The sequence below is a fragment of the Falco cherrug genome, chromosome 8 (genome assembly GCF_023634085.1).
Source record: "Falco cherrug isolate bFalChe1 chromosome 8, bFalChe1.pri, whole genome shotgun sequence".
In the NCBI taxonomy this organism is placed as follows: Eukaryota; Metazoa; Chordata; class Aves; order Falconiformes; family Falconidae; genus Falco; species Falco cherrug.
In genome coordinates this window covers 36,094,792-36,107,722 of record NC_073704.1, presented here as the reverse complement: position 1 = coordinate 36,107,722, position 12,931 = coordinate 36,094,792, and the positions used below count along the sequence as shown (strand labels likewise).

Genomic DNA, 12,931 nt, shown 5'->3' with positions numbered 1-12,931 from the left:
GACTGAGTGGGTGGACAGATCACAGTCGATCCTTAGAAATCCCACCTTCCACCTCCCCTTATACTTGGATGTTAATTACTTCTGTCCCGTGTAGGACGGGAAAAAGGAGAAGCAAGCAAGGCAGCAGACCTCAGGAGTCACTCTACTGTTTGAAAAGAAAATAGGTTCTAGTAAGCAAACTGATTAAGTTGGTTTACACCAAATCCCAACATTGGCCACAGACTGGAAGGCCATACAGACCAATACAGGTTAGCAGATTTTAATGAGGGACATGATACCTCTGCCCTAAAATTATCCAAACAATTGAAAGGACTGAATATTAGGGGTAGAACATGACCTCGTTTTGCACTTGTTGCACTTAAAAACTCAAAGTAGCAGCAACAGGTCTCACAAAAAACGACTTCCAATCTTATAGGTGACAACAATAGGTACCTACTTTGACACACAGGAAGTACAAGGACTTGTACGTAGGAGTGGAAGATAATGTCATATTTGTCTTTAACCTTCAGGATTGCTGTCTCCACCTAAATATTCATTGTTGAAATGTATGCTCCTCCCCTTCTTCATATCGGTAACACCTCATCACCACCATTCATCCTAAATGCTATTAGTTCTCTTTCTGAAAAGAGGTAACCACTTTGTCTAGGCAACTATTCTAAATGAACTATTCCCCCCTTCTCAGATGGAGAAATTGTTATTACCAGCTGTGAGATGAAAGTCCAGTATTATGCAGGCATATGCCCTTCAATCAGAAGATCACAAAAACTGTCAACGTTATGCTCTTAATGCCTTCTTTTGCATAACCTAGAGGACAAAATAAAAAAAAAGACATCAAGCAAAGCCATTCCTGAGTTTTATGATGGAAACCTCCTGAAGAATGATGCATGGAATACCACTGGTCCTTTGTTTCAGGTTCCAACTTGAAAATAATCATATGCAAACCCACTAAATTGACTTGTAATGAGTGAGGGTATTTCTGGGAACAGGATCTACTCAACTTAATCCAATTTCACTAATAGGCATCAAGACTTCCATCTCCCTTCTTGTTGGCAGTGTAGATGGAGATAGGAAGCTTTTCTCTGCCCAGGACAAAAGAAATCCATTCTTTTTCTTTTAAAAATAAGGTAAAAGACAGAAGATAATATGTTTGTTCTTTGTTAAAGTTATTATTGATATCATTGTTGTCAGAAGACCACTGTAACAGCTGTCAAAATAACTGGTATCAATCAAATTCAGTGCAGGATACTGGATTAGAAGTGTGGGGGTGGAATAATCTACGTTCAGCATGCAAAGTGGACACATCATCAGTCGAGAGGTAAAATGAAAGTTTATTTCTTAAGCTTCTGTTCAGCGTATATTTCAACAGAATTCTTGCACAGGTCTAAGGAGTATCCCTTGTTGTGGGCAATACCCACCTACTTCATTTTTACTACGAGTAGCTTAACCCCTCACCTGACAGTCAAAATCAGTCAGGGCTGAATTCCCAGTTGTTGCAAGTCATTCAGAGATCTCCAGACGAAGTGTCTCGTCTTAGCTCTCAACATTTGCTCTAGTTACATGTAAAGCCATACTTCTCTTCAGAAGTTGCTTTAACTTCATTATCCAAAAGACCCCTTTATGCATGTACACATGCCCAGAGGAATCACGGAAGTTATTTTCTGTACTATTTATGCTGTACTCCCTTAAACTGAGAGGAATCAATGTTTGGTTTACTTATTCCTATTCTCTTCAAAGCAGGATTATAAGGATAATCTTCCCTACAGCAGAAGCATCAGGAACAGGAAAAAAATTCATAAAAGATGCTCTGTACTAAATAACAATTACCTTCAGCACAAAAAGACTAGACTAATATTACTCTCACCAGAAGCTATACTGTCTACTTAAGGGGAAACTACAAATTCACCTGTTTCTCCTTTGGGAGACCTGAGCTTTGTATAGAATCCATGCTATTTCAAAAACTGTTATAGAAGTAGCTGCATGAGCAAAACCCACCTCAACATACACTGGCCTCCTACTGTAACTTACACGGGTTCATGCAGCAACTCCCTCCACAGCTCAAGTGGAAGAGCTGATGGATGACTACAGCTAAGTCTCTGGGAACAGCCTTACTTTACCCCTAGCGTATTGGTGATACAAGCCTTCCTTGGATGTGTTGGTGGGTTTGGTTTTTTTGGTTTTTTTTTGAGAAAGGTCAGGACCTTCCCTAGAAAAACAGATCTTTGAAGACTCTTAAATAAGACTTGCCACAACAAGAGCTTTTCCAGCTATTTTTCATCTCAATTATTTTAGGTAACATTTAAACACAATATAAACATATTTATATTAGCATCATAACCTCAGGGTTCCTGTGATTAGAACAAACACCAACCCTCCCAACCAACCAAAAACACTCACAAAAAGTTACATATGTTTCTTCGTTAGGATGAAAAGGAAAAATGTTTATGCCTTAAACAGAAAGGTATCAATCAAAATTTTCTCATTCTTACATTAAGAAGTATGGGTATAACCAGAAGAGAATTGGTTCATCCAGCTACTGCTTAGTTCTTGAGGACCGCTATTTACACACAGTTCTCAGAAACAATTTTGGCAAGTTAGACCAATGCTTCAGGCAGCTAAATCAACAGAGAACTCACTGCTGTCAAAAAGGGGAGGTCTTGCTTCTTTCTTCTTCTTCCTGTAGCCTCTGCCCTGCATGCTTTTGAAGTGTCATGCCACCTCCACTTTCACATCAGCTCTGATGTAAACAGTTTGCTGAACTGCTCCACGGTGTGATTCAACAAGAAGTGACTGAGAACCTTAAAGCTCTTTCGCTAGGGGTAGTTTTTGCTGGGTTGTGCAAAGGAAGTTTGTATGAGCACCAGCCAGCATGAAGAAAGCAACAAGAGAGAAACAGCTGCACCTCCCTCTCTTTGCAGCGGTGTCTTTTATATCAGCTCTGCCCCAGTAGTCAATTAAGGTCACTCTTCAACAGCACCAGCCTAACTAAAATAAAGCTATGTGAAGTTGCAGATTAATAATTATTCCCCACCCCCAAAAGAATCTTGTAACTGAGAGCCTGTAGATGAATCAATCCTGAGACAAAAAGATGGACAACCTGATAGGCACCTACATCTGGAAAAGATGAGTCCCTTCTTGGAAACCTTCCTTAGGGGACAGGTGGGAAAGGACTGAAGGAAACCACCTCAGGCAATAAAGACAACAAAAGGGAAAAGCAAAAAACAAAACAAAAACCCCCACACAACCTTACAAATCCTGATTTGGAGAGCAAGGGAAGATTGGACAGGAGGCAACAATTCTGCCCATGAACGGACCAATTTTAAAATCTACCACACAACTTCTACAAAAATGTAGCAGCTGATCTTAAGATTACTATTAATTTAACAGAAAATTCAAAGCAGCTATGTACAATTATGAGACACAGAAACTGGAATTATGCAGAGGCAACTGTTGCATATGCTTTCTGCATGTTATCTTATGTCTAAAGTTTGACACCCATTCAACAACTAATCAGCAACGAATCCTGGCCTCCCTACTGAACTATGACATTATGCAGGTTTGATCTTTATAAGAATATAGCATTTAAATGATTTTTTTTCCATTTTTAAAGCATGAATAAAAGAAAATCCTTATTCTTACTTACATAGAACAGAAAATGCTGTTCAAACTAATCAGTGTTGCACTGACTTAAATACACTTAAATCAAAGATCTATGCTTTTCCCAATGACACTATCTACACAAGTTTTAAAAGGTACAAAAGTTAACAACTGAATGCTATTTACTGCACTGGCATTAGAAGATAATTTTTGTTTGATTCAATTTACCAAGCTATTTACTAATCAGATCTTCAAAGAAACAGCATGGTGATAAATCAGAATACAAAAGCATAACGTGCAGTTACTCTGCCTCTTCCCAAATTAAGGACTGAATGTGTCCCACTGTCTATGCAAGGTATGTCCTACTGCCTACTGAGCATAGACATCATTAAAAAATTAAGTGGACAGAAATCGCACCAAATTTACCAGAAGACATTTCCAGACTTTCTTAAGAAAACTGCCTCCAAAGATAATTCAGAAGGAAAACCTGATAAAAGGCTCTCATAGGTATGCTCTAGCTCATCTTGCTGCACTGGTTATAGAAAGCAATCTGATCTCTCATTTATCTGTCCTGTCCCTCTAACAGAGGTACTACTCAACAGCAGAAGTTGGCAGAAGAGAACGTGTTTACACCTCAATCACTCCAGCTTGGCCTGGTGTCTAAGCTCACACAGACCTTCCCTGACTGTACACACCAAGACATGGGGCTTCACGTTTGTGTGACCAAGACACCATCATACCAACCTTATCACCCACTGACTTCGGTGCAAAGTCAACAGCCTTGAAAGAGGAAGGAGAGACAGAAAGAGACATCACCTTAAAGCATGGCAGCAGGAATCACAAGAACATACCTGTGAAACATCTACCTCAAACCTACACATGCTTTGGATAGCTACACAGGTTACCGGTATTGTATTATTTGCACAACAATAATGCTGCATATCAGAAACAAAAATTGAAACTTGCCGTCAGTCTTCTATTTCATTACACTTAAAATACCTCCTGTTCTTTACTGAAAGGTTTTGCATACTACAATCTTTTAAACAATTTTAAAAAACAGTATAGTGCCCCTCTGTCACACTCAGGCTATAAGCTAGGACACTACCATTGTTCATAACAGATTTGAAAGGTTTTAAAGAGGGCACCTTTCACTGTAATAGGCATGTGAGAAGCAAAGATGTAGTATTATTAACTGCCCCTCCTCTATTTTTAATATTTTAAAATTTTGAGCATTATTCTAAGGTTTTTTATCCCTGCCTCACCTTCTCCTGTAAGTCCACTACTGAATGCAATAGAAAAGGTTAGCTGATAGCGACAAAGAATAATGAGATAACTCCTCAGGAATACAGTTGCATACATGAGAATGAGCAATTTGACAACCAGCAAGGCTAGAACAATCTGTTCTACATATTGACAGAGACTACAGCATTAAAGTTCTTACGGAGATAAGCAGAAGTTTGTTGTTGGCATTTGTTATCCATAAAGTTAAAAATTCTGTCCTGGAAAACTTTAAATGTACATTGATCTGCCAGTGTTTTTTCAGCCTTGTACAGCGCTTTTTCAGAGTAATCTGGAGCACTGGCTCCTCAGGAGGATCAGCCATTCCATTCTGCACAGAGCACTGTCATTCTCATAGTTACCTTCTTGGACTTCACTTTGGACTTGTAGGATGCAAACAATCAGATCAAAGTACATCAAAGGAAGTAAACAACTCTGTCTGGTTTCCTCATGGCAAATGAAAATAGTCCTCAGGATGTAGCCCCTGCTACAATGGAACATGGCAAAGGGGTTCTGCTAAGGTAAAACCCACTACCATCCTTGTTTTGACTAAGGGAACTGCACAACATGAAAAACAAAAGTCCTTCTGACAGATCAGGAATGTTCAATCCGTGTTTTAACAGATGCAGGGTTTCTGATGAAATTACAGTTCTAGCTTTGAACAATCAGTGTTGGATGAAAACTGACTTGGCGAGCATATGCATATTGTTATAAAACAACTCTGTGCCTAGTCCACTCTCACCAGGGTAACTCAAATAGCCTTAAATGGTTTATGCACTGTTTAAAGTTGTAGCTCCATTATGATCTGTTCTCCACTTTTTCTTTTTAGCTGAAGAGGGAGAGAGAGCAAAAGAAAATAATTTTTGAAGCAGACTTCACGACAGTTAACTAAAACCTACTTCTTAGATCGTTGTCTCACTAGCAAGAATTCACACAGGCTAATATACACTGGCAGAGCTATTGTTGCCTGAACACTATTACAGCATTAATCTTTCAAAATGCCATACCTCGGAAACAGCAAAGCATTGGGATACTGGAAAATATGTATGTTGAACGGCTAAGCCCCTCCTGCCTCCCAAAACATGCCTGTCTAAAGGCATGAAGAAATAACTGTTTAGAAATGCTTATGAAATTCAACATGACGTATCTTTAGTTTTTGCTAGCATAGCTTTGGCTTGGGAGGTGAAAAATGAATGCCCTTCTCACATGAAATTGTTGTACCAGCAAAAGCTCTGTAGAAACAACTATGCTGATGGAAGATTTTTTTGGCTTAGCTTACATCATTCAGAGAAACCTGACAGCAGAAAAACTCCTGTCTCTTAAGCCATTTCCACTCTGGGAAATCTACAGCAGATGTACATAGGGTTCTGCATCCATGTACCCACACTAGCACCCTCCCTCAGTTTCAAGCAATCCCCAACACTTCCCTTTCTATCCTTATTTGGCTTATATTGCATCTTCACCTATTATCCTTTATCAGTTCCTTTTGTCACCTTGCATAATTCTTTTTCATTAAAATTTTCACTCATTTTCAAGTATATATTTAGAAAGCCTCTAACAATTCCTTGAAACACACTCTGCATCACCATATAATACTGTTGTGTATCTATTTAATACCTTTAGATCATAAAGCCATTCAGATCAAGGACCCAAAACTGAATTATCTACCTGTTTTACATTGCCAAACAGCAACACATCAGTTGTCTTACTAAAAGAACTCTTAAACTGAACTAGAATAATCTGTTATCAGATCATTCCCTGAAGGTATTTCTAGCGTTAAAGCCTTAAAATGGAACTGAAAGTCACAACATGCTTTTCCTGCATCTGTTGGAAATAAAATGCTTAGTTTGTGAAAAAATAACTGGTTTTCCCTTTATGCTGTTATCAATGCTTACTAAACGTCATACAGGTTTCATAGCACAATAAAGTGTAATTATAGCCTGAGCTGTTTAAGGTTGCTTCAAAAAGCAAACAAACAACGAACCAATAAAAAAAAAATTAAAACTCGTTTTATATTACCAAACTGTAAGCTAACCAAAGGTATCTTCAAGAATCTTTTCAGCTCAGCATTAATACTATTAGAAACAAAATGGAAGAGTATGTATTTTCAGTTCAGATGCAGTAAAAAAGTCATCTTGCTACTCAAAACACTTAACAGAAAACATGTAACGAATAAAGTACGTGTAGAAAAACATGTAACATCAAATAAAGTATATCATGTAAACATCCTCAGATGACACAGTAGAAAGCTAAAACCTCAAAATAGTCAGACTGATTTTTTCCCTCCCCAGAAACTGAAGCATTGTCTGTGACTATTTTCAGTGGATATCCTTCAAATAGCAGCTTTCTTAAAAAATACATATCTTCATCTTACTTAGAAAACAGCCATCTGAAAGTGTACACAGTAGCTAACAAATTTTTTTAATAAAGAATTCAGGTTTTCTTCTTAAACTATACAAGTTCACATTTTTCCTTCAGTATTTCCATCAATAACAACAGGGGAAAAAAGGGTCTCTGAAATGGACAAACAAATTTCAACAGTGGATGATAGGAAAAGACTCCTAGAGTTATCAGGCCAGATTAAAGATTCTGTTTAGGGCCCTAAATACTCAAAATTATGAAACAGGCTTGGTTTTCAAAAAAACTTATGAAGCAAAAGCTTCTAATATAACAGTCACTTGCTTTTCCCCTTATAATGAGAATCACTAACTTGGTGAATTACCATACCATTATGGTCTCCCTCTGTATAAAGTAAAATGAAGATTAAAAAACACCAAAGCAAACAAGAGAAGCATGACACTTTCCATGGGGCACTATCAATACTCTCACCTATGTATTGTTTGCATAGCTTCACAAATTACTACATCACATTGACAAGACACATACATCATTCGGTAGCTTAAAAATCTGTTTATTATAAATATAATGCAACACCAAATCAAAATTTTAAAGCTGTCGACCTAACAAACGTCATTCCTTTAGCAGTGTATTTTTGCTCAGTTTATAACAAAGCCATAGCAGTTCTGATGTCTGCCTTGATAGTGCAGAAACTTAAAAAAAAAGTAAATGATCATTGATCTTCATGGAATCAAGTGTTAAGATTTTTAATAGCCACCCAAAATTACTTGTTATCTCAACAAAAGGAGATTTGGTCCACAATACAAAAGTCTCATCAACATCCTGCATAGGAAAAAAACATTTTTATATTGTCTACTTTAGACACTCTTGCTATTCTGATTTGAAATCTATTTTTCAGTTCAAAACTTATCTTTTAAATATAAAAGATAAAAAAAATCATCTTATAGTTCCTCATTAGAATGGAGACAACACTAACACTCTAAAAAAGCCACAGACAGACATCTCCCCCATTCTTGCCACCTAGAGAAATTTTCTTGTTTTAGCAGATATATTTATAATGGTTTTTCAATCCTAGCAAAGTAGAATATCCAGTAAATAAAGATTAGCAAGAATGCCATTATTAAATGAGATTATAAAAGAAAAAGTCTTTTTAAAGCTAACGTTTAAAGAAAGAAAAGATTTAGGGATGCTTATGATCTCTTAATTGATTAGGCCTAAAATGGCTTTTGTGGGATAAAAAAAAAAGGAAAACCAAATGCAAACTGCGATTTGTCTACAGACATTTTATTCTTCTCCTTGCAGACAGTGTTTAAATACCCTATTTCAGAACTCACATACCTGCTTTATAATGGCATTTTGCTTCATTATGCAGTTACTGAAGACGTGCTTTCCATAATCTCTTCTACAAGGCTCTGCGTGCGCATTTTGAGAGCGTACTGCACAGACATGCTTAGCTGATCCCTCAGCATCCGCAGGTCCCCGCTGAAGCTGTCTGTTGAGGCACTTGCTGAAGCCTCTGAGACAATAGAAAAATCAACAGCTGGGCGCCGTGCTGGCAGTGACACCCAGCCAGTCACCACGCACCACCACCAAAAAAAAAAATATGCGCAGAGCCTATATTGAGCTCCTCATTAGCAATTCACAAGCCAAAGCCTTCTGAAGCTGTGAATGTGCTATAAAATGGCTGTACAGATTTTAATCACTTTTGCCATTAACAGTCAGACTCGTCTCAAAATGAAAGTTTATACCATGCTACAAGAAATTTTGATGTGACACAGAAGTAGGACAAAAACATTCGTACTGTAAAGATATTAATTGCCTTTCTAAACATTATTTCTTCAGTTTGGTATTGTGAACACAACTTCAAAAACGTCGGTAAGTTACTTGACAGTGCCAGCAGACAAATGCAGCTGTCATTAGCAGTACAAATGCCATGATATTTTTCTGGAACAGCATATAACTGCTATCAGAACCCAAATAAGGAAAAAAAAGATATATTCTGAACAGAGGGGTAGAAAAAAAGCCAGTTATGACATACTAATTACGAGACTTCCAAAATCAGTATCCAGGCCAGGGGTCTATAATTTTCTTGCTTGTGAGAAACTGCTATCGCTATCCCATCTGCGGCCTTACCACAGTGCTCAGTGGTACTACTGCAGAATGATAATCCCCTTCTGTACTTCTCTAGCAACGACTCTGAAGAATCCTGCATACCAAATAAAGCTGAAAGGCAAATGGAGCGGTATTTGTAATCTGCAGGCTCCAGAGGGGGAAGAGGCAATCTTGGGAGGCTATAAATCCAGACCAACCGGAGATCAGGACCCTATATTTTAAAGTGGCAAGGTTTAAAAATAAATATATATATACACATGTATAAATAAATAAATATATATACACACACATTTCTATAATCTAGCAAGCATAGGAAATAATAAATAACAAAAAATAACCATAGGAAGATTTAAACCTGTCACAGACTGCAGCAGTCTCGGTACCAAAATATTTTTTCTATAAATATAAACAAAAAATATAGAAAATCTTCTGGTATTGAGACTGCTACAGTTTATGACAGATCTAAATCTTTCTATGCTTATTATTCACCTCTTCTGCTACCTCTGTGCTCCATCTTCAAAGCCTGCACTCTTACTGGCTGCAAATGGCAGTGGTGCACACTCCATGCATCTCAGCTGTAATACCTGACCAGCAAGACCATAAAAATAAAAAAAAAAAAGCCTTTCTCCTTTAGGCAAAAATGGCAGCTCTTGGAATACCCGTTTTTCTCCTGTGCATGGCAGTTGAACTTAACTGCTGGCTATCTCTCTTCTCTACTCAACAGTTACCTCCTATATTAGTGCAGACGCCAGCTACTCCTCTCCTTCTATCCCAGGCTATGGCTTCAGGTAAGCAGACAACAGCTCTTCTTATCTAGATAACATTGCACCATCTCACACACGTTGCCCCATCAACACACCCAATTAGTTCCCAACAGTCAAGTCTGTAACAACTTTACGAAAATAAATACAAAAGGCATAGTTCTGGGAGGCCCTTGACATTTTCACAGAGGTTTTACCTCTCCTCTTTTATCTAGTCTGCAATGGCAGCATTATTCGTCATGGTAAAAACTTCTTTGGCAGGATGTTAGAGAAGAAAATTCCTTTTTTTTTTTTTTTATTAAAAAGAATCATATAATGAATTCTATATAGGTGAACACCTATGTGCACAAGCCATTCATTGCAGGGTCTGTACTTTGAACGCTGCCAAAGAGAACAGTCTTTAAATTTTGGATGCATCATACAGATTACATTAATGTCAAAATAGTCTTTTAAGTAGTCTCCTTACATGACACGAAGAAAACATGTCTATCTATGTGCATGTACATATATAACTACTATTATCGTCAGATTTGGTATTCACATACATCACAGCAGAGAACTTAGGAGTATTTTTTTTAATCAGTAGGATCAGCAACAAGGAGCAGCTAACCCCAAACACTAAATAAAGCAGTACCCAAGGGAAAGAGGGCAGTGCAGCGTCTATTGGTAGTTCATTGCCCAGTTCCTTAGAAAACTTTTGTTTTCCCAAAACTCAACCCCCCACGCGCATATTACAAAGAGTTCTGAGCATACCAAGTAGTTCTTTTTGGGCTTTATTAGCTTCTGCAACTCTTAACCCTGGAGACTCATCCTACAGTATAGGATAGACTAGACTGGGTTTACTTCTTATGAGTAAAGCAAAACCTTTATTTCCCCCCTACGCAAGTTTATTGGTCTGCTCTACCTCATGGAATAAAAATCGGAATAAGCAGTCATGTCCTGTCCCTCATCCTCCCATGACTATAAGCTTATTCTTCAGCAGAAGCTTAAAAAAAGTGTCCAGCGAATTCTATGAAGCACTTCCACACAATCCAATCCCCACATTCTAGCCATCAAGATTCTATTACATAACATCATTCCTTTCCAGGAGTTCACTGTTTGTCATTATTTCCAGTAGAAGAGAATTGCTAATACCTTTCCCTCCTGGAAAAGGTTTAGACCACATATCTAATCTGAGAGCTGAAGAGAATGCTAGAAAAAGTGGAAAAAGGGGAAGTTGTAAACCAAGAATAAAGCAGGCTGGTATACACTAATACATCCTATATGCGCAAGTGCTACAGGCTCCTCTCATGATTTCAAATGTGTGTCAGAACTATGGAATAAATTTCATCTTACCACTTCTGAGCTTCCATTTCTGCAACAGGGCTCTATAAACTGCAATCTTGTTCAGAACAATTGATAATAAAAAAACAGACTCTTAAAAAAGTTAAACAACCCACAATTAAGATAATTTGCACTGCATACTCATGGCCAATTAAGTCTGTTAACTACCATCATTGCCAGATGCCCTTTGGAATAAAAGCATAGAAAGGTAAGACATACGATAAAGTAAAAAAAAAATAATAATGTATTAGCAATCAACGTCATGAAACCATCTGCATCTTTAAAATTGCAGAATTTTAAACAAAAATGAAAATGGCAACTTAAAGACATCACAAAGCTATCAGTAAAATTTGACAATTAGTACAGTACTCAATGAAATTTTCTGCAGTAAGTTTTCATAAACTGTACTCTGCTAAGAGGGGCCTCTTTTGCATACTGTGTTATGAATATAAACTAATACAAAAGAGGAAAATAAAAACCACATTGTTCTATAAGTTTAAAATGGCTAGGGGGAGGTATTAACACCTACACTAATTAAGTACAAACTACAAAGATTTAGGATCTTTTCTACTCCACAGTTGTAGCAAGAGTGGATTTGAATCCTAGAGTTTTGCACAATCTGTTGTGCTTCACCTTCCTTCAACATCAAGTTGTTACCTTCCCTCCAGTTGCTGCTGTTCCATGTAGACTGGTGCAGGAAGGTTTACTGGAGGATTTCATTAAAGTGGGAAATAGGAAAAGACTGCTGAAGTGAGGGGAAGGGAAAAAAAAAAGCAATCTAAGGTGGAAGATCCCAAAATGCATGTCTAGTTCTTATAATTACCAGTAAATGAATCTTTCAATCCCTTCACAAGGCTTTTTTACAACCACTATGCTGAAACCACAAGAAAACCAGCAACACCTACAACAACCGGAGTTTTCCTTAATGGATGAGAAATAATTTTTGGTTTAATATTAAAATAGTCTTCAGGGCTTCTGTGCTTAACATTAAAAAAGAAAAGAGGATTTTTACAGGGAACAATAGTTACCTGAAATATTCCTGCCTAGGAAATGTACTGTATAAATGCTTGTTTGATGTTCTGTCTACAGCTCTATGAATGGCTTTATACCATATGCCAAGCGCAGTTATGTGTAAATGAACAACGAAATAACATGTGTTAATGTATGTGAAATAGGAAAGTATTTTGAACTGAATATTGTAAACTAATGCCTTAACCTTTGTCTTATATGAGACAAGATACAGAATTAATATGCTTAAGAGAAGTAAAAACTTACACCCTAGAACCAGGAGCTGGAACACTTTGGGCTAGTTTACAACTGCGATAGCAACCCTGACTTGGTTGATCTTCAACTCAGAACATGCATAAATTGTATCTCTTGCCAAACACACACAACTACATTTGCTGAAATACTATCTAACAGAATAGGCATCATAATCTCAGAGACAGATACACAAATACAAAGTTTCAATACAATTTAAATTTCAAAGCTAACCCACCTATCAA

General features: G+C 37.4%; 1 protein-coding gene across 18 annotated transcripts in view; it reads right to left on the bottom strand.

The window, feature by feature from the left end:
* R3HDM1 (R3H domain containing 1) overlaps positions 1 to 12,931 on the bottom strand; it is an 87,695-nt gene that overhangs the window by 56,716 nt on the left and 18,048 nt on the right. The window contains exons 2-3 of one of the 18 annotated variants that reach the window (XM_055718698.1): positions 8,569 to 8,746; positions 702 to 804 (exon numbers count right to left, since the gene is read on the bottom strand). The exons of 15 other annotated variants lie outside the window; for them this stretch is intronic. The gene's annotated coding sequence lies outside the window, so the exon portion shown is untranslated. Of the gene's footprint in view, positions 1 to 701; positions 805 to 2,633; positions 3,170 to 8,568; positions 8,747 to 12,931 lie in introns of those variants that run through there. 2 more of the 18 variants (XM_055718699.1, XM_055718697.1) reach the window with 2 other exon arrangements.